The sequence below is a fragment of the Aethalodelphis obliquidens genome, unplaced genomic scaffold (assembly GCF_003676395.1).
Source record: "Aethalodelphis obliquidens isolate GAN/ISIS:26980383/991018 unplaced genomic scaffold, ASM367639v1 scaffold97, whole genome shotgun sequence".
Lineage (NCBI taxonomy): Eukaryota > Metazoa > Chordata > Mammalia > Artiodactyla > Delphinidae > Aethalodelphis > Aethalodelphis obliquidens.
In genome coordinates, this window is record NW_020838041.1 from 785,360 (window position 1) to 808,005 (window position 22,646).

Here is a 22,646-nt window from a genome sequence, read left to right on the forward strand (position 1 = left end):
AGAATAAATCCAAGGAGAAACATGCCAAGACACATATTAATCAAACTATCAATAATTAAACACAAAGAAAAAATATTAAAAGCAGCAAGGGAAAAACAACAAATAGCACACAAGGGAATCCCCATAAGGTTAACAGCTGATCTTTCAGCAGAAACTCTGCAAGCCAGAAGGGAGTGGCAGGACATATTGAAAGTGACGAAAGGGAAAAACATACAACTGGATTACTCTGCCCAGCAAGGGTCTCATGCAGATTTGATGGAGAAATTAAAATCTTTATAGAGAAGCAAAAGCTAAGAGAATTCAGCACCACCAAACCAGCCTTACAACAAATGCTAAAGCAACTTCTCTAGACAGGAAACACAAGAGAAGTAAAAGACCTAGAAAAACAAACACAAAACAATTAAGAAAATGGTAATAGACACATATATATCAATAATTACCTTAAATGTAAATGGATTAAATGCTCCAACCAAAGGCATAGACTGGTTGAATGGATACAAAAACAAGACCCATATATATGCTGTCTACAAAAGGCCTACGTCAGACCTAGGGACACATACAGACTGAAAGTGAGGGGATGGAAAAAGGTATTTCATGCAAATGGAAATCAAAAGAAAGCTGTAGTAGCAATTCTCATATCAGACAAAATAGACTTTAAAACAAAGACTATTAGAAGAGAACAAAGAAGGACACTACATAATTATCAAGGGATCAATCCAAGAAGAAGATATAACAATTGTAAATATTTATGCATCCAAATAGGAACACCTCAATACATAAGGCAAATGTTAACAGCCATAAAAGGGGAAGCTGAGAGTAACACAATCATAGTAGGGGAGTATAACACCCCACTTTCACCAATGCACAGATGACCCACAATGAAAATAAATAAGGAAACAAGCTTTAAATGATACATTAAACAAGATAGACAATTGATATTTATAGGACATTCCATCCAAAAACAACAGAATACACTTTCTTCTCAGGTGCTCATGGAACATTCTCCAGGATAGATCATATCTTGGGTCACAAATCAAGCCTTGGTAAATTTAAGAAAATTGAAATCATATCAAGTATCTTTTCTGACCACAACGCTATGAGACTAGATATCAATTACAGGAAAAAAAATCTGTAAAAAATACAAACACATGGAGGCTAAACAATACACTACTTAATAACCAAGAGATCATTGAAGAAATCAAAGAGGAAATCAAAAAATACTTAGAAACAAATGACAATGAAAACACAACAACTCAAAACCTACAGGATGCAGCAAAAGCAGTTCTAAGAGAGGAGTTTATAGCAATACAATCCTACCTTAAGAAACAAGAAACATCTCAAATAAACAACCTAACCTTACACCTAAAGCAATTAGAGAAAGAAGAACAAAAAAACCCAAAGTTAGCAGAAGGAAGGAAATCAAAAATATCAGATCAGAAATAAATGAAAAAGAAATGAAGGAAATGATAGCAAAGATCAATAAAACTAAAAGCTGGTTCTTTGAGAAGATAAACAAAATTGATAAACCATTGGCCAGACTCATCAAGAAAAAAAGGGAGATGACTCAAATCAATAGAATTAGAAACGAAAAAGGAGAAGTAACAACTGACACTGCAGAAATACAAAGGATCATTAGAGATTACTACAAGCAACTATATGACAATAAAATGGACAACCTGCAAGAAATGGACAACTTCTTAGAAATGCACAACCTTCCAAGACTGAAACAGGAAGAAATAGGAAATACGAACAGAACTATCACAAGCACTGAAATTGAAGCTGTGATTAAAATCTTCCAACAAACAAAAGCACAGGACCAGATGGTTTCACAGGCAAATTCTATCAAACATTTAGAGAAGAGCTAACACCTATCCTTCTCAAACTCTGCCAAAACATAGCAGAGGGAGGTACACTCCCAAACTCATTCTACGAGGCCACCATCACCCTGACACCAAAACCAGACAAAGATGTCACAAAGAAAGAAAACTACAGGCCAATATCACTGATGAACATAGATGCAAAAATCCTCAACAAAATACTAGGAAGCAGAATCCAACAGCGCATTAAAAGAATCATACACCATGATCAAGTGGGGTTTATCCTAGGAATGCAAGGATTCCTCAATATACACAAATCAATCAACGTGATACACCATATTAACAAACTGAAGGAGAAAAACCATATGATCATCTCAATAGATGCAGAAAAAGCTTCTGAAAAACTTCAACACCCATTTATGATAAACACCCTTCAGAAAGTGGGCATAGAGGGAACTTACCTCAACATAATAAAGACCATATATGACAAACCCACAGCCAACACTGTCCTCAATGGTGAAAAACTGAAAGCATTTCCACTAACATCAGGAAGAAGACAAGGTTGCACCCTCTCACCACTATTATTCAACATAGTTTTGGAAGTTTTAGCCACAACAATCAGAGAAGAAAAAGAAATAAAAGGAATCCAAATTGGAAAAAAAGAAGTAAAGCTGTCACTGTTTGCAGATGACATGATACTATACATAGAGAATCCTAAAGATGCTACCAGAAAACTACTAGAGCTAATTAATGAATTTGGTAAAGTAGCAGGATACAAAATTAATGCACAGAAATCTCTTGCATTCCTATACACTAACGATGAAAAATCTGATAGTGAAATTAAGAAAACAGTCCCATTTACCACTGCAACAAAGAGAATAAAATACCTAGGAATAAACCTACCTAAGGAGACAAAAGACCTGTATGCAGAAAATTATAAGACACTGATGAAAGAAATTAAAGATGATACAAATAGATGGAGAGATATACTATGTTCTTGGATTGGAAGAATCAACATTTTGAAAATGACTATACTACCCAAAGCAATCTACAGATTCAATGCAATCCATATCAAACTACCAATGGCATTTTACACAGAACTAGAACAACAAATTTCAAAATTTGTATGGAAACATAAAACACCCTGAATAGCCAAAGCAATCTTGAGAAAGCAAAACGGAGCTGGAGGAATTAGGCTCCCTGACTTCAGACTATACTACAAATCTACACTAATCAAGACAGTATGGTTCTGGCACAGAAACAGAAATATAGATCGATGGAACAGGATAGAAACCCCAGAGGTAAACCCATGCACATATGGTCATCTTATTTTTGATAAAGGAGGCAAGAATATACAATGGAGAAAAGACAGCCTCTTCAACAAGTGGTGCTGGGAAAACTGGACAGCTACATGTAAAAGAATGAAATTAGAACACTCCCTAATGCCATACACAAAAATAAACTCAAAATGGATTAAAGACCTAAATGTAAGGCCAGACACTATAAAACTCTTAGAGGAAAACACAGGTAGAACACTCTATGACATAAATCACAGCAAGATCCTTTTTGACCCACCTCATAGAGAAATGGAAATAAAAACAAAAATAAACAAATGGGACCTAATGAAACTTAAAAGCTTTTGCACAGCAAAGGAAACCATAAATAAGATGACAACCCTCAGAATGAGGGTTGCAAATGAGGCAACTGACAAAGGATTAATCTCCAAAATTTACAAGCAGCTCAAAACCAAAATTACAAAAAACCCAATCCAAAAATGGGCAGAAGACCTAAATAGACATTTCTCCAAAGAAGTTATACAGGCTGCCAAGAAACACATGAAAGAATGCTCAACATCATTAATCATTAGAGAAATGCAAATCAAAAGTACAATGAGGTATCACCTCACACCAGTCAGAATGGCCATCATCAAAAAAATCTACAAACAACAAATGCTGGAGAGGTTGTGGAGAAAAGGGAACCCTCTTGTACTGTTGGTGGGAATGTAAATCGATACAGCCACTATGGATAACGGTATGGAGGTTCCTTAAAAGAGTAAAATTAGAATTACCATGTGACCCAGCAATGCCACTACTGGGCATATACCCTGAGAAAACCATAATTCAAAAAGAGTCATGCACCACAATTTTCATTGCAGCTCTGTTTACAATAGCCAGGATATGGATGCAACCTAATTGTCCATCAACAGATGAATGGATAAAGAAGATGTGGCACATGTATACAATGGAATATTACTCAGCCATAAAAAGAAACGAAATTGAGTTATTTGTAGTGAGATGGATGGATCTAGAGTCTGTCATACTGAGTGAAGTAAGTCAGAAAGAGAAAAACAGATACTGTATGCTAACACTTATATATGGAATCTAAAATAAATAAATAAATAAAATGGTCATGAAGAACCTAGGGGCAAGACGGGAATTAAGATGTAGACCTACTAGAGAATGGACTTGAGGACATAGGGTGGGGGAAGGTTAAGCTTGGACAAAGTGAGGGCATGGCATGGACATATGTACATTACCAAATGTAAAATAGATAGCTAGTGGGAAGCAGCTGCATAGCACAAGGAGATCAGCTCGGTGCTTTGTGACCACCTAGAGGGGTGGGATAGGGAGGGTGGGAGGGAGACGCAAGAGGGAAGAGATATAGGGATATATGTATATGTATAACTGAATCACTTTGTTATAAAGCAGAAACTAACGCACCATTGTAGAGCAATTATACTCCAATAAAGATGTTTTAAAAAAAAAAAAATACAGTAGGAGAGCAAAAAAAAATCCCAAGGTTTAAAAGTTTCATGTTCCCCAAAATGGAGTCAAAAACTTTTGACAACATATATTTGTGGTTCTAGGAAATTCAAACAAAAATACTAGTGTTTGAAGACCTCAATAAGTTCCCAATGAAGCTATGGTCTTCTCGAACAAATGTGAAATATTTTTGCCCTTAGGGTATATTTCTTTTGCACAATTCCTATTTTAAGAATTTTCTAGTGACACTGACTCTAGTGCCATAACATTAGTTTCCTAGTATAAATAATTCTGAAAACCAAGCTCACAAACAAACACTGGGCTGGATGCTTAAATGCTGAAATTAAATGAACCCCTGTTTGCCTCTTGTCTTCACCACCCCCCAGCCCGTCATCTCACGCCCAACCCAAGTTTCACAGCCTGAGAAACACAGCTCAAACAACGGAAATATTAGTGATATTTTGGAAGTAAAAATACACAGATTCCAAATGGATGGAAACCTTTATCTGATTCTTACAAACATGACCACATTTAACTATTGCATTAATTTCTGTCAATGGTTTTGCTGTTTTAGCTTCATGACTTCTGCCAAAATAACCTTTCCAAAATGGAGAAAAATTCTTGTAAAATGACTAATATAGTATTTATATAGAAAAACCTTCAGAAAAACACTCTTCTTCCCTAAAAAGTTTATGTAAAAATCTAAAATATTAACTTGTTGAATAGAACTCTAAGGCAGTGAGGTATATAGCAAATAAAATAACCCTACTTTCAATTTTTATTTATGTCAGGTGAAAGCTGAGAGAATTTGCTTCACATCAAAATGCAGGTTAGTGACATGGCAGCTAGAAATGTTTTTTATTTTCTTCTTCCTTATATGAATAAACATTCAACTAGTATTATTATTCTATGATTCGTGAATTCAGATACAATTCAACTGTGCTTTCATCATTTAAATGAGGATGTCCAATGATCACATACTAATCTACAGTAAATTCCCCAGAATAAATGAGTTTAAATTTAATGATTTAGAGTGTCAGTCATCAAAAGTAACATAGAGTAGAAAAAAATGATGAATCAAAAAGAGCAAGACTTTAGTCTTATATCTGCCACTTTTTTTAGCTGTTGGGGTGTAAGAGAATTACTAAATATCTGTTTAAAAACAAAACAAAACATGAATATAGTTATTACTTCCTAAAAATCTCATTGGGTTTTCATTGCTAGTATGATATTGTATGTAAAGGAGTTGTTGTATATACTTTACAGATAGTAGAAGGAAAATCTAAATCCATTTATAACACTTGAGACTGATAGAATCGAAATGGGATTATTATCCACAGAAATAATGGTTAAGACTTATTGAACTCTATCTGTATGCCAGGTATTAAGCACAACCTACCTACTAAATTATTATTCCCCAGGACAACCCTGATTCTCATCAACAGCTGAGGAGACTGATGTTAACAGTTCTTGGTTCTTCCTACTCTTCTGTTTGCAGAATCTCTACATTTGAGTATGACTGTCAGATTTTCAGTCATTCACTAGTTAACACCAAGGTCTTCCTACAAAATAATCTCTAGTTGAATGAGGCTAAAGTTGCAGGTAACAAAGTGTTAAGTTTTATTTGTGGGTTTTATTCCTACTTCTAGATATCTACTTTTCTCACTTCCTCTGTCTCTACTGATAGATGATAGATGATAGATAGATAGATAGATAATTGATGGATAGATAGATGATGTTTGGGTGGATAGATACATATAAAGAGAAATAGATAGATGATAGATAGGGAGATAGATAGATAGATAGATAGATCTGTTTATGTCCTGAACATGTCTATAAACAAAGCTGACCATCCTTGAAGAAACCATGGATCTCTATATATGTGTGTGTTAGAAGTGACTTTCAATTTCTTTCAAACTAAAAGTTAATTCATATACATAATGGACTACTGTGACATCTAAGAATGTTTTTCTCTAGACTTTTTCCTAAATTATATTTTATAACTTAGGAAACAAGAAAAACAAAAAGTACAATGTTGTTTCATCAAGAAGGCAATGTGATTGAATAGATTACACCATCAGATACATTTTTCCTTGTTGAAAATGCACAAATTGTCTTAAAACAAGAGATTCCATTGGCTTCGGTTGATGTATTATTATACTTGGCATCAAAATTCTGAATTAAAAATGTTTCTCTGTACTTACTTTACGGTATCTAATTTTGTGCTAAGTAAAAGCCAGCTATTCAGAAATTTTGAAATAAAGATGTCATACTCTTTAATATTGATGCTTTCAGTAGTGAAAGGACAATTGATGTAACCACTTAATACCTTTAAACTGTTACCTTATTTTGAAGAAGTAAAGATTTCAATTTTTACTCAGATATCTTGGTTCCAAGGAGACCAAACTTAAAGTGAACATGTAGGTTTGGATAAATGTCACCATATAATTTACAGAGTGTTAAATCTCTACATAGTCTAATTTAAAAATATGTTCAATATTTAGAGTATGTATTATAATATCAATATTATAGCGATATCAACCTGATGGGAATCTTACATAAAACGTTCAATCAACTAATCTATGTGTATTCAATGGGCTCAATATTGTAGTAAGTGCCAAGAGGACCATACAAAATATTTAAAAAGCCCCTGGCCTTCTGAGCTTGTAATGGAAGGAGGAAACCTTATAAATATGAAGTCATTTCAGCACTGTACTAAAGTATGTATAATTAAGTGTTTGCCCTGAAGGAGTTACCCATAAATAGAGTATAGAGACAAGAATCTGGGATGGAATAACTTTTCAGATACATGTAAAATTTATGTCATCTCATTCTACAGAGTCTCTAACAGAAATAAATTATAAATTCTAATATTCACTAATTCATGCATTCAATAACCATTTTAAAAAATCTATTACTTGCTAGGCTTTAGGTAATGCACTGTGGGGAAAACAAAGATAATTAAGCTAACCAGCTATTTAGGAAGGAAAAGAAAAACATTTATAGCAGTAACTATCACACAGGTCAGAATGTGTCAACTGCAGTGAATGGCCTATGGAATTCAGGGAAGGGAGAATCCACTTCTAACTGAAATAAAAGAAAGTTCCAATGACATTTGGCTGAAAACTACAAATGATGGAAAAGATGTTTTCAGGGATGGATACACCAAGAAGGAAGAATAAGAGCAAATATACAAGGAAAGCAAAAAACAAACTTATTTGGGAAGTAAAGGAGGTGAGATGAAGATGTCTTTTCATCAAGTAACCAAGAAGCACAGAATTTTGTCCTTTGCTACCTGATTCCTGATTCTCACAAGGTCACCAGAAGACATGTATGCACAGAGGCAATGACCAACCAAAGAATAATCTTTATTTCCACAAGGCTGTGACTGCAATCACAAATGTAATGCCTTAGTGAACGAAACTGACCTAGGTAGAGAAATCCTTCCCCTAGGCGAGAGTCAGTCTCAAACCCAGGGCCAAAGTATGCAAAACTGTGTTTTTACCCTTTCCCCAGTAAGATCATGCTCAGGATCTGGGTCTTCCAATGACACAGAGAAAGGACTATACAGAGAATACCTGCAGAGTAAAGAATGAGGAGACAGTGAAACCATCAGAGGGAAAGCGGGAACCAGTGCTCATGGCCGTGTGTCTCAGCCTTCTGAGACGAGGGCCTTACAAAGAGGAAGCAAAAAACCCTGACCCTTCTGGTTGTTCCAAGCACATAAGAGAGTCCAGAGAGCAAAGACAGAGCCAAGGAGAAAGAGAGTTGGCTCTTCTAGCAAAGACTACTGGCTCAAAACAGGCTTTTGCAAATTACTTTCCTAGAAAACAAGGCTCAGTGGCTACCCTTTAACTTAACCAATTCATTCATTCAACAAACATCCATTAAACCCATGTATCGCTCAGCAGACACTCTTATAAGCCCTTGGGATATGTAGGTGAAGAAAGTAAAGATCCCTAAATGTAGTGTAGTGTGTTTAAAATTTATATTTGCAATATAGACATGCAAATATAAAATTTTTTTTCTTTTAATTTTTACTGGAGTATAGTTGATTTACAATGTTGTGTTAGTTACTGCTGTACAGCAAAGTGAATCAGTTATATATATACATAAAAGCATCTCTTTTTTGATGCTTTTCCCACATGGGCCATTACAGAGTATTGAGTAGAGTTCCCTGTGCTATACAGTAGGTCTTTATTAGTTACCTATTTTATACATAGTAGTTTGTATATGTTAATCCTAATCTCCCAATTTATGCCTCCCCCATGCCGCTTTCCCCTTTGGCAACCATAAGTTTGTTTTCTACATCTGTGACTCTATTTCTGTCTTGTACCACTTTTTTAGATTCCCACCTTCAAGCGATATCACATGACATTTGTCTTTCTCTGTCTGGTTCATACAGACAATGGAAATTCCTCAGCCATTAAAAAGAACGAAATAATGCCATTGGCAGCAACATGGATGGATCTAGAGAATTTCATACTGAGTGAAGGAAGTCAAACATAAGTTTCTTTATCTCTATATAATTTAACTAATCCATGAACTCGCATGCTTTTCCCTTTCTGATCCAAGATATTCAGTGAATTTTCTAGCTTCCATGGAACTATGTAGAGAGATTATCCTGAAGTTCAAGAGAAATGAAGAGCTCAATCTGATTCCAGCTAAAGAAACTAAAGTAACCAGCAGGGATGGGCCAGCCAGTTGTCCCCACAGGAGAGTAAAGAGAAGACCCTGCTGCTGGAGTCTTGGCTTGAAGGTCTTGGCTCCAAGAGGCATCAAGGCAAAGAAGGAACGAAAGTTTCTCAAGCACAAGATGGGGGCTTTTCCAGAAAGAGAGCTGACCTGGTGTGATTTGACTTCTGCCAAGAATCCAGAGAAGGAAGTCTGCTTGAGTGGATCACTAAAGAATAGTCAAGGGTTAACTGATAAAGGCATAAAAATACCCAGGAGAGAAAGGATCAGATTTAAATACCTGCCAGGCCCAGAGGGAGTGAAATCATTCTCTGACAGCACTGGTCCTCTAGGAATTCACCTGCCACCCCACACTTCCTCCCTCCCACATCTTGTGTTAACCCCTGTGGGAAGCAGAAACCATGGTTACCCAGGTAAAGATGAAGGCACAGAGGTGGGAGATATGTCCGTACCCCTATCCCCTGCCTACAGAGGGGATATCTGTAGGGGGGATGGAGGGGATATCTCCATCTGGGCAAAAGAGAAATTTTAACTTTAGATAAGCTTTGAAATGTTGAAAATTAAATGGCACTGAACACAATCAATGATGTGCTTTTCTGAAATCGACCATAAGACTTATTACCTAAGTGTGATCAGAAAAGTCATAAGCTTGCCTAAGTTTTCATTTAGGGGCAAAGAACCCCGGGATAAGCATTCAGTGGTAAGTGGGAGAGGGTACAATATTGATTCCTTTTCCCATCCCACAAGTCCTGCTTGGTTCAACATACAAGGTTGAGGTTACAAGAGTAAGGTTACACCTTACTCTCAAGTGGAATTCAGAATTAACATAGACTTGTGTAAAACCGAAGCTTCTGGGCTTCCGCTGTCCTCCAGCCCGTGCTAGTCGTCCTTGGACTGTGAGCTGCTCACCTTGTTGAATCAGCGGCTGAAGCAATTCACTACCTTCTCTCTAAGCCTGGGACCTGCACATTCATCAATTCAGGAGGGGCTCAGCAGCCCTTCCTACTCAGCCAACAGCCTAAGAACAAGTGGGAAAAGCCTTCTCAGTGGAAGATCTCTTGATGTTGAAGATGGTGTGAATTCCTAAGACATGGCGTGACTCCCGTTCAGTGCCTGAGTGGTACGGTCCACTCTGCAACTCTGCGACAGCATCGTTTTTCTGCTTATTTCAGCTCCCATCCACACCCCTTGCTGGGGCACCTGACACATCGGATCTTCTTCACACATCATTGAACATAGGAAGATGAGCAGAATCTCTCTGTCTCCATCTCTCTCTGTCTCTGTCTCTCTCCCCCTCTCTCTCACACATGTAGAACATTTTTTAAGGCTGCTTCCAACCAGATAGTAACATTTTCTCTAGAAAAAGATGTATGAACCAGGAGTACAAAGATTAAAACTTTCTTCAGTATGTACCATGAATTGGAGGTAGATAAGAAAAAAGATTCAGATTGAGTGAATATTGATTAAATGTCTTCTCCAGGAGAGGCAATATAACAGGAAAAAGATATTAAAGGACTGGCAAAGAAGCAGAGGCAAAAGTAGTAGGACTTGGTTCGCTGTTGGATATGGGAAAGAGGAGAACCAGAGGACTCTGTTTCTCCCCGAAGGAGCCGGGAGAAGGCTCAGGACATTAGCAGAAACATAAAGCCAGGAAGACGAGCAGATCTGAGTTCTGCTTGAAAGTGTGGGGGGGTAGGAGGTGTCTGAAAGGCAGCCAGCAGGCGTTGGAAATCAGGCTCTAACTTTGGGCATGAGGTCAAGGCCAGCAACCCGCTCTTGACAATTATACTAGAGCAGGTCATGCAGAGCTGAGGGAGAGGATGAGATCACTAATGGAAGAGAGAGCTGAAAGATACGGCCAAAGTCAGAACACTTGGAAGCCTCTATAGTAAGGGAAACAGGAGGAATAAGAACAAGTGAAAAAGAAAGAGCAACATAAAATGGTATCAGAGCCCTTTTATGAAAGATACACTAGAATATCCTTCACGGACCTTTTCCTCAGACTTAGACTGCATTCTGCAAACCAATTTTTAACAGACATGTTAAACACAAGATACACACCAATGAAATGTCCTGTTTTGGTTAAACAATAAAATGTGTATATAAATGTAATGTACATCTTTATGACAAATAATACGGTTTTTAAAAATAGTTTTCCTAAATCAGTGTGTCATTTCTTCTTATTTTTCCTAGGGATATGAAGTTGGCTCATTTTATCATCCACATCACTGGAAAATACGGGAAAGTAGGAAAAAATGGAGAAACCTAATTTCTTATTTATAGTTTGTAGTAGTGTGTAGTGAAATGATCGTTCTACTGTCTCTCCAAGTTATTCTTGTATCTGACAGAGGGATGGTCAGGGAAGTAAAATGACTCATAGGATTTTGTTAAAGATGTGTTAAATAACTTTTCCTTTTCTCTTTTATATTTATGCCAAATACATAAAGCCATATGAATGGAGAACAGGATGTGCTGCTGCATTTAGAATAGTTCCCATCACTACATCTCCAATCATTGGGTAAGATAATAAAATATATCACAGAAATTGAAAGAGGACATAAACACTACCAAGATTGATGTAAACATTTCATTGAGAGCTATAGAGATCAAGTGTGAGGGCTTCAAAATGGATTTCTTTTTCTTTTAAATCCTCAAAAATAATTTTCTCTAGATTTGGAGGTTGAAGTTAGATTATGATAGGATTAATCTGGAGGTGGGGATAGAAGAAGTGGATGTAGAAGGTATGGAATATTCTTTTATAAGGTGTAACACTGCAGTGAAGAAGAAAATGGGATTTTAACTTAATGAGGTGACAGTGTTGAGGAAAGGTTGGTTTTTTTGTTTGTTTGGGTTTTCTTTTTAGCATACTAGAGATTTTTAAGACGTTTGTTGAATGAATGTTTGATTGAATGGATGGAGTAAGTGACCATGTGATAGACAGTGATGTCCACAGAGAATTACATGCACTTCCCTGTTTCTCTCGGCCTCCCTTGAGGTTAGGTTAGGCTCACATGACCAGTTCCAGCCAGTGAGCTGTGGGTAGGACGGATGTGTGTCAATTCAGGGGACTGTCTAAAGTCCCCTTTGGAGAGGGGACTCTCCAAAGCCAGTCTCATGTTGCTATGGTGATACCACAAGATGGAGAATCCCTGGATCCCCAAGCTGCCAGGTGTATTAGTTATCAATCGCTGCATAACAGATGACCCACGAGCAAACATTTATTATCTCGCAGTTTTTGTGGGTTAGGAAACCAAGCACAGCTTAGCTGGGTGCCTCTTGTTCAAGCTCTCTCATGAGATTGCTGTTAGGCTGTTCTCTGGATCATCGTCTACTCTGAAGGCTCAGCTGTGGTGAGGCAGGATCTATTTCCAAGCTCACTCATGTGTGTTGACATGCCTTGGTCCCTTGCTATGTGTGCCTCTCCCTAGGGTCCACTCATAACATTGACTTCCCCCAGGGATAAGTGTTCCAAGAGAAAGTGAGATGAAAGCCATGGTCTTTTATAAGCTAATCTTGGAATTGCTACTCTGTACTTCTGCAGTGTTTTATTCACTGATGTGAGTCAACAAGTCCAATCTCTACTCAAGAAAAGGAGATAACTTATGGAGATGTAGAGGGCATAAATACAAAAAGGGACCACTGGAGACCATCCTTAAGGCTACCTATATTACCAGATGAAGGAGAGGACCCAATACTATGGTCTGAATGTTTGTGACCTCCCAAAATTCATAGGCCAAAATCCTAGCCCTCAAAGTGACGGTATTAAGAGGTGGGACCTCATGGAGGTGATTAGGACATGAGGGTGGAGTCTTCATGAATGGAGTTTGTGCCTTTATAAAAGAGACCCAAGAGAGCTTCCTCACCCCTTCCACCCTGTGAGGTTACAGATAGAAGACAGTTGGCCACCAGTGAGGAGCCAGCTCTTATGAGACACCAGATCTGCTGGTGTGATGATCTTGGACTTCTCAGCCTCCAGAACTGTAAGAAATAAATTTCAGTTGTATGTAAGCCACCTAGTGTATAGTATCTTATTTTAGCAGCCCAAATGGACTGACATCCATCAACATGCAACTTTGTAGGAGTAAGAAGAAAAAATCTGTTTTATGCTTTTAAAATGTTTGTATTTGTTAATTCAGTGTAGCTTCATCTAACAGGAGACAGAATTGAACTACACAGAAACAAATCATGAATGTAGATGGAGATGATAGGGCAAATAATAAATCCAAGTTCTATTTAAATATTAGGCTCATAAGAGACTTAAAAATAATTTGTATACCAATGGAATACTACTTGGGTGCAAAAAAGAATGAAATAATGCCATTTGCAGCAACATGGATGGACCTAGAGATGATCATACTAAGTGAAGTAAGCCAGACAGAGAAAGACAAATATCATCTGATATCACTTACATGTGGAATCTAAAATATTGCACAAGGGAACTTACCTATGAAACAGAAACAGACTCAGAGACATAGAGAACAGATTTGTGGTTGCCAAGGGGGAGAGGGGCTTGGGGAGGGAAGGATTGGGAGTTTGGGATCAGCAGGTGCAAACTATCATATATAGAATGGATAAACAACAAGGTCCTACTGTATAGCACAGGGAACTATACTCAATATCTTGTGATAAACCATAATGGAAAAGAATATATAGAAACGAATGTATACCTATATGTAACTGAATCACTTTGCTGTACAGCAGAAATTAACACAACATTGTAAATCAACTATACTTTAATAAAATAAATTTTTAAAAAATTGTATGCTACTTTAGACTACTTTATACATATGACTATGTACACCTTTCTTTTTTAAAAATGACTCTTATATAGTATCAAATACCACTAGCATGCCTAAGTGACATTAATGTGATAGAATCTTTTTCCGTGGTGAATATCTATGGTTGCTTGTATGTATGACTGTTAAAACATATCTAGAGACTTTACAAACAGATGGTTCCTTGGATCTTCCTACACACTGCCAGCATGAGAGTGCAACTAACAGCTTTCTGTGATCTTCTACACCTCCACTTCCTCCTTTTAGTTACCAAAATTGATTTTACTTTTTTTTTCACACCTCCAGTTTTGGTAATCTAAAGTAGGTCACTCTGTAGCATCTGAAAAACTCACAGTAGCTCTGTTCAGAGAGGGTGTGAAGTCAGACACTTTTAACTCATTCAAAGTGAAAGCCAGCACTGGGAACAGAAACATAAAATGTGTTCAAGTAGTTCTCTAACAGAGCAAGATACAACCTAGATCCTTTAATATAGTAGAATCTGATAATAATTTTCAATGTGATTTCCATACAGCTTAGGATATACCTTGGGTTTAGTCATTATCAGAAGTCTTAGCAACATCCTCTTGTTGGTTAGCTGCTTTCCCACACCTGTCATATTTCTTGGTCCTGGAACGTGAGTCTGAGCCCCAAAAGACATATCAAAGAGAGGTACTGTTTTGAATAGTATTCCCCCCAAATTCACATGCAGCCGGAACCTCCGAATTTGGCCTTATTTAGAAAGACTGTCTGCGGATGTAATCGAGTTAAGATGGGGTCATGCTGGATTAGGATGAGCCCTATAAGATGTGGAAAATTTGTACACAGACATGCACAGACACAGAGGGAAGGTGCCAATCCGAGATGGAGGTGGAGACTGCAGTGATGCACCTACAAGCCAAGGAGCGCCAGAGAGTGCCAGCAACTGCCAGAAGCCAGGGGACAGGCCTGGGCCTCCAGAAGGAACCAACCCTGATGGACCTCCATTTGGGATTTCTAGCCTCCAGAACTATAAATTCCTCTTGTTTTAAGTACCCAGTTTGTGGCACTTTGAAATGCCAGCTCTAAGAAACTAACACAAGAGGGGAAGAACAGCCTTATGCCTGGGGGAAGTTTGGCCACCTTGTCCCCCAGCAGTCCTACACTCAGCTCCAGCCCTGCTCCATCTCCTGCCCCACCCCTGCCTCAGCCCCGGCCCCAAAGGCCAGCACCTTCTGTAGCTCCAGCAGCCTCTCTGATCCACAGGGTTGGCAAAAGGAGCAGTGAGAAAAAACGCTTCAGGCACAGTCTCTCTTCTCTAAGGCTCCCTGAGCCTTTAAAAGAAAGTTAGTTGTTGTTCTCTGGAAATTCCCATCAGTTAAATAGCTTCAAAAGGGTCCTGCAAAAACACATTTCCTGCTTTCAAAAGCCTATGATGTTTTTTTCTTTCCTTCCTTTTCCTCTTTTTCTTTACTTTTAGTATTTCTCTTCCTTTTCTTTCAAAGAAATCCTTGTTTCTTCTATCTTGATTTTAAATAAAATCAAGAGAGTACAACTCTTAGAAGAAAATATAGGTGTAAATTTTTTCAACCTTGGGTTAAGCAATGGTTTCTTAGATGAGACACCAAAAACAAGTGACAAAAGAAAAGAATAGATACATTGGGCTTCATCAAAATTAAAAAAAAAAAAGTTGTCTGCAAACTATACCATCAAGAAAGTGAGAAAGCAATCCCTAGAATGGGAGAAAATATTTTCAAATCACATATTTGATAAGGAACTTGTATATAGAACATAGAAAGAATTTCCTGCAACACTATAATAAAAAAAAAGAAAAAGAACCCAATTAGAAATAGGCAAAGGATTTGAATACATATTTCTCCAAACAAATTATACAAATGGACAATAAACACATAAATACTTGCTCAATGTCATCAGACATTAAGGAAATGCAAATTGAAATATCAATAGTCTACCACTTCATATATAATACAATAGGATGACTATAATCAAAAAGACAAACAGTGTTGACAAGGATGTGGAGAAATCAGAACACTTGTACATTGACAATGGGAACGGAAACTGGCGCCGCCATTTTGGAAAACGGTTTGGTTGTTCTTCAAAGCGTTAAGTTGCTATATGGCCCAGCAATTCCTCTCACAGGTATATATCTATGAGACTTAAAAAATATGTCCACACAAAATGGATATATACATGACCATTCTTATCAACGTTACTCATGAAAGTCAAAAAGTGGAGATCACCCAAATGTCGATCAGTGGATGAGTGGAGAGTTAAGTGATGAGGTATATCCATACAATTGAAAATGATTAGGTCATAAAAAGGAGTAGGAACGAAGTACTGATAAGTCCGAAACATGAACGAAACTTGAAAACCTCATACTAAGTAAAAGAAGCCAATCACAAAACACCACATACTGTATGATTCCATTTATGCAGAATGTCCAGAACAAGTAAATCCATAGAAACAGACGGTAGATTCGTGGTTGCCTAAAGCCTGGAAAGGGTGGGGTTGGAAGAAATAGGTAGCAATTGTTAGTGGGTACAGGGTTTCTTTGGGGGATGATGAAAGTATTCCAAAACTGGATCATGATGATTGCTGCACAACTCTGTGAATGTACTAAAAACCATTCAACGGTCTTAAAAAATCAAGAGATTATAGTTGAAGCTCTTTGTTATTTAAATTTAAATACTACAGAGCAAAATGAATTGTGAATAACATTCAAATTAAAAGTTTTGCGCAGCTTATGATATTTTAAATATGACATTAAAAAGAAGTTATCTAAAGGGCCTTATCTTTAGCACTCTTTTGGGATTAGTAGTGGAAATAAATTATTTTAATAAATATATTTAATGTGGTAAAAAAGTATTTTTTCAAGTGAAAATAATTTTTATAAAATTACCATTGTTTAGCTGAAGTTTCAAAATCAAACTTTTCTTTGCACTTATCTAGTGGGCATGACCTAACTACCAGTTTGTACATCAGCTGGTTTCTGCCCATCAGCCTTCTCAGATTCGTAGACACCCACATGTGAGAGATTTTGTTCCAGCTTTCCTTTTCCTGTCGTTCTTACTTTACTTTTGCCTTGAGGTAGTGAATCAGAACAGAGAAAAGACAGTTTGCTTCCCCTTGTTTAGCAATGCTTGGAAAACAGCATCCTGTGGTATGGAGCTAAAAATACTTCATTTAGAGTGATGCCATACTTTGACAGGGGCTTCTGTGGTTTTGTGTTTGAAATGGGAATCTGGAAATCAGAGCGTTCTTTGTAATAGTCCTACATTAAAAAAAAATTGTGATTCAATGTAACTTTATTTCAAGGTATCGTTTGTTCAATTTACTTAAAGCATTTTTGTATTCTTGAGTTATTTTTCAATTATATCTCTCCAACTTGAAGAGTACTTTTGGTTGAAGATATGTGAATTTTCTTGGTAAGAGTCGATATGAATTGAGAGGAATCATTCTGTTTAAAAATCAAGGACCCTCCCGGCGCCTGGTGTGATTTTAAACTTATGCACAACGTAAGAATACCCACCACGAACAGCATCCGTCATGGGCTTGTGGCTGAACCCCATACACCACATGCTAGAATCACGGTCGCCTGGTGAGGGGAGGCTGAGAGTTGTCATGTGCAGTGAAAAGAGAAAAGGAAAAACCAAAGGGCTCTTCAATAGAGATAGAGGCTACTGGTACTGAGTATTATAAACTCCCTAATTCCATAAAAACATGCAAACAAATTATTTTCCTTTCCCTATGCATTTGTGAAACACTTCCTCCTCCGTTCTTCTGAAGTGCTACTGGGGAATTTTCCTTTTGAGGCTTTAGAGCCTAACTTTTCCAGCAAAAGCATCCCTTTGAAGTCAGTCTGAAGCAGGTCAAACCACATGGGCAAGAACCTAAAACACTGAAGACTGTTTAAAAAGGGTCCTCTTTAAAATAATGTGTTGAGGGGCAGTAAGATGCTCACACTGCAAACGTTGGTGGTGTTTTTTTTGTTTTGATTTTGGAAGGTGGGGGGCTTCTAACCTGTATTACTTTTGTTCTTAACTAGCACCAACGTAGGGCTCTCACCTAGCTCTGGTTTATAAGTGAGGATTTTCAGATTTATGCTGTGTATGTTCCTAATTATAGCTTTTCAATTCTGAAGACAGATGATTTCAGGAAGTGTTTACATTTTTATACACATGTAAAGATTCCATATTTGATTTACATATTATTTTATACACTATACCTCTGAATATTCTAGAAAATTCAGAGAACAAAAAGATTAATGACTGATAAAAATCAAATTACAGCCTACATGAAGTTCACTAATACATGAATGTCACTTCTGAATTGGTTGGAAAGAAGAGTCTGGGAATTTTTAATGACCAAAAGCTTTGCTTTCCTGTGGGTGTTTGGAAAAATACATTCGTATTTATTCTTCTGGAATGTCCTGTTAATTATCAGAGAAAAGATCATTCCAAAATCCCTGTTTGCTGATTTGGAAAGATAATTGAGTAAAAACTGCAGAAGCATAAAGACTTGTGTAATATATTATTATTATATCCAAGTCCTGCTGAGTATTTCCATCATCATATTCTACTGGCATCTGAAATTCAAAATATTCCAACTTGCTATAATTTTATATGCTTCTTATTCCCAATCCCCAAATTTTTCATTCTAATCTTCATCTCAGTTCGTGCTGCCATTTTTCTCTGACACATCAAGCCTAGAAACTTTGAATCATCATTAATTCTTCTTTCTCTCTCCCCCACTCTATACTCCTCATTATTCTCCAAGTTCTACACATTCTATTTCTGTGTAGCTTTCACATGCATTTCCATCCACACATTCCCACTGCCACAATTATGTCATACTCACACTATCTCCAATGTCTCTTTCCATACAAAACTGACATTTGTATTCTTTCCAAATATGAGTCAGAGGGTCCTGCTTTAAAAAAATTTAAAAAAACATTTAATTTGAAAAACAATGCCTTCAGCATCTGGTTTCATTGTATCATTCTAGCCTCATATTCTTTTAAGTCCATCATGTTTTCTATATTTGCCTTTATGCCAGAAATTTCAATCTCCTTTAAGCTTCTCTTACATTTGTCCATGGAGTTCTCTGACTCTGGAAGTCTCTGCCTATCAAAGTGTTACCACATTTTAACACGCATGTTGGATAAGACACTTTCATCATTAAACAACAAAGTATCAATGAAATATGATTTTTAAACTAAGGACCTCTATTATCTCACATATCAAGAAGTCTGGAAGAAAAGAAAGTCCAGAGTTGCTTCATTTAGTATCTCAAGGTGATGGAATGATACATTAACTTCCCTGAATCCTTCCAGTTTTTCCCTCATGGTGGCTAAATCGCTGCAGCTCTAATCATCACATCCTAACATGACTGTATTTAAAAGAAAGAAAGGTCACATTTGTAGCTCCTTTCTCAGCGTTCTGCTTGGAGCTTACTGACCACTGCTGCATCACCTGCCCTGCCTAAGGAAAGGAAAGGAATTACCACGATTGGTTTTAAACAACAGGAATGATATTACCCCCACGCAAGAGGGCAATACCTGGTGGGTGGGTGGTAAAAAATTCTTACTCTCAGGCTTCCCTGGTGGCGCAGTGGTTGAGAGTCCGCCTGCCGATGCAGGAGACACGAGTTCGTGCCCCAGTCCAGGAAGATCCCACATGCCTCGGAGCGGCTGGGCCCGTGGGCCATGGCCGCTGAGCCTGTGCGTCCGGAGCCTGTACTCCACAACGGGAGAGGCCACAGCAGTGAAAGGCCCACGTACCACAAAAAAAAAAAATTCTTACTCTCCTTATGTTCAAAGTATAGATATACATGCAGTATACAAACAGATACACAGCACGTTGGTGGTATTAAATTTTCATGTGGAAGGGTAATTAACATTAGGGAAAAACAAGTCTGAAAAGCCTCCTGACGGGGTAAGATATTGAAAGAAAAGGTTGACAAACACTGGTGTAAAGTAATCAGTATTCACCCCTTGACCAGATGGTAAGGCCAGGGAAGCCCATGGCAACAAAACACTGAAATTAATCAGAATCTTATTTGCAAATAATGGTCATTGGTGATTTCTGCCGCAGACCCGACTAAAATGGTATAACCTTTGGGAAGGCGTCGTTTACCTCCTCCACCTGGAATTAATTTCGTCTATGCTTCTCTGTCATAAGCATGTATCTTGGGCCGTTGCTGTTGTATTTAATTTATGCTGCTCTGTGTTATAGTGAGTTGTCTAAAGAAACTTCCCACCCCCACTCCAACTGAATAATAAGCTACCTTTTAATAAGTTACGGTGTCAATAATTCTTTTAGATTTCCCAAAGAGTCTTTAAAAGGCCCTAAAATATTTATAGAATTAAATAGATTTATTTAGTTTTTTATTTATTTTAATATATTTATGGGTATTACCTCCTAAAGGCCCCCATCTCCAAATATCATCATATTAGGGGTTAGGGCTTCTATATTCCTATTTATATAGATCTGCCTCAATTTAGGATAGGATTACATCCTCATGAACCTATTGCAAGTTAAAAATACAATAAGTGGGCTTCCCTGGTGGTGCAGTGGTTGGGAGTCCGCCTGCCGATGCAGGGGACGCGGGTTCGTGCCCCGGTCTGGGAGGATCCCGCATGCCGTGGAGCGGCTGGGCCCGTGGGCCATGGCCGCTGGGCCTGCGCGTCCGGAGCCTGTGCTCCGCAACGGGAGAGGCCGCAGCAGTGAGAGGCCCGCGTACCGCAAAAAAAAAAAAAAAAAAAATACAATAAGTGAAATAATATTTTTGAATGAAATAAAGTGAAAATTTAAAAATTCATTTTTATCATAAATGAAAAAAATCATTTTATTATGATTTCATACTATCATAATAAAATTCATTTAATGCAGCTAATCTACTGAATATCATAGCTTAGCCCAGCCAACCTTAAATGTGCTCAGAACACTTAAATTAGCCTACCATTGGGCAAAATTATCTAACTCAAATCCTATTTTACAATAAAGTGTTGAATATGTCATGTTGACTACTGTGTTGAAAGTGAAAAACAGAATGGTTGTCTGGATACAGAATGGTTGTAAATATATTGGTGTTTACCTCTGTGATCACCAGGCTGCCTGGAAGCTGAGGCTGCTGTAGCCCAGCAACATGAGAGAGGGTCATTCCACACATCCCTAGCCTGAGAAAAACTCCAAATTCAAAATTCAAAGCATGGTTTCTACTGAATATGTATCACTTTCACACCATCATAAAGTCAAAAGCTCATGAGTTGAATGACCACTGTAAGTCAGAGACCATCTGTTATCAATCTTGTATGAACTGAATTGCTATGTTGAAGCCCTAAACCCCGAGTGTGGTAATATTTGGAGATGGGGTCTTTGGGATGTAATTAGGGTTAGATTAGGTCATGAGAGTGGAGCCTTCATGATGGGATTAGTGGCTTCACAAGAAGAGGAAGAGAGAGAGGAAAAGGCCAAGTGAGGACAGAGCAAGAAGTCAGATGTCAGCCAACCAGGAAGAAAGCTCTTCCCAGAAACAGAATTGGCTGGCACTTTGATCTTGGACTTCCCAGCCTCCAGGACTGCAAAATAAAGTTCTGCGGTTTATGTCGCCACAGAACATTCTATGTTACACCACTACATGCTATGTAGTGTTACATCACTAGATGCCATGTAATTTGGGGATCCCAAGCAGACTGAGATGTATACATACATATACACATATATTCATAAAATTATGTATAGTTATGCTCATTTATAAACATACTTAATAATCTTTATTATAATTCAATCATTTAAAGTAGGCAGAGCAAGTAGCATTAACCATACTATTTTTTACAGCTGAGAAAACCAAAGGTCTGAGAAAGTAGGTGACAGAGCTAGTTGAGCTAATTGAATTGAATCTTAGTTGAGAAAAATCACATCTCACACAAATGTCCATGTTTTCTAAACTACTATGCTTTAATTACTAATGATACTGCATCTGAAGGTAGTGAATATCTGAACTATGTATTATGGATTATAAACTAGGCACCATAATTAGGGAGAGAAGTGGTCTTTTCAATAGAATATTTATATCCATCCCATGACCAAGCAAAATGTAAATATTCAAAAATGTTCACTGACTGAATTTCCAATTAAAAGAAAACTCCTATTTTTTAACTTCTCTTAGTCACACATTAATTCCAACTTATCCCAATTGTTGAACTGGATCAAGCAAAGGCTCTGAAGTCAGTTCTGAGCTCTAATTAGAACATCACTAGTGACAGCTATGTGACCACAGATGTGCCCCATACCTGCCACGTCGACGTGAAGGATGCGAGGTGCAATCATAAAAGCACCTCATTTTTATCCCCCCTGGTCCCATCAAACTTATTCAGTGGGGCTAGAACCTTTCCTGTCTCTTGGAGGAATCTAGAACAAGTGTCAGGACTTTTCTTGCCACTCTCTATTAATAAATAGTAGCACCCTATTCCATGTAATAGTGAAAATCTCCAACCTCATTTGAATAAAAACTTCTCCCTTTCCTTAATTCCACTAATTTTTGGCCTGGCTATCTGCATGGGACAGGTGACACTGTCGCCTAACTCTTGGTGCTTTCTA

The 22,646-nt window shown here is 37.6% G+C and overlaps 1 long non-coding RNA gene across 1 annotated transcript in view; it reads right to left on the reverse strand.

The window, feature by feature from the left end:
* Positions 1 to 22,646, reverse strand: part of LOC113614436 (uncharacterized) — a 127,486-nt gene that overhangs the window by 36,176 nt on the left and 68,664 nt on the right. The window lies entirely within an intron of this gene.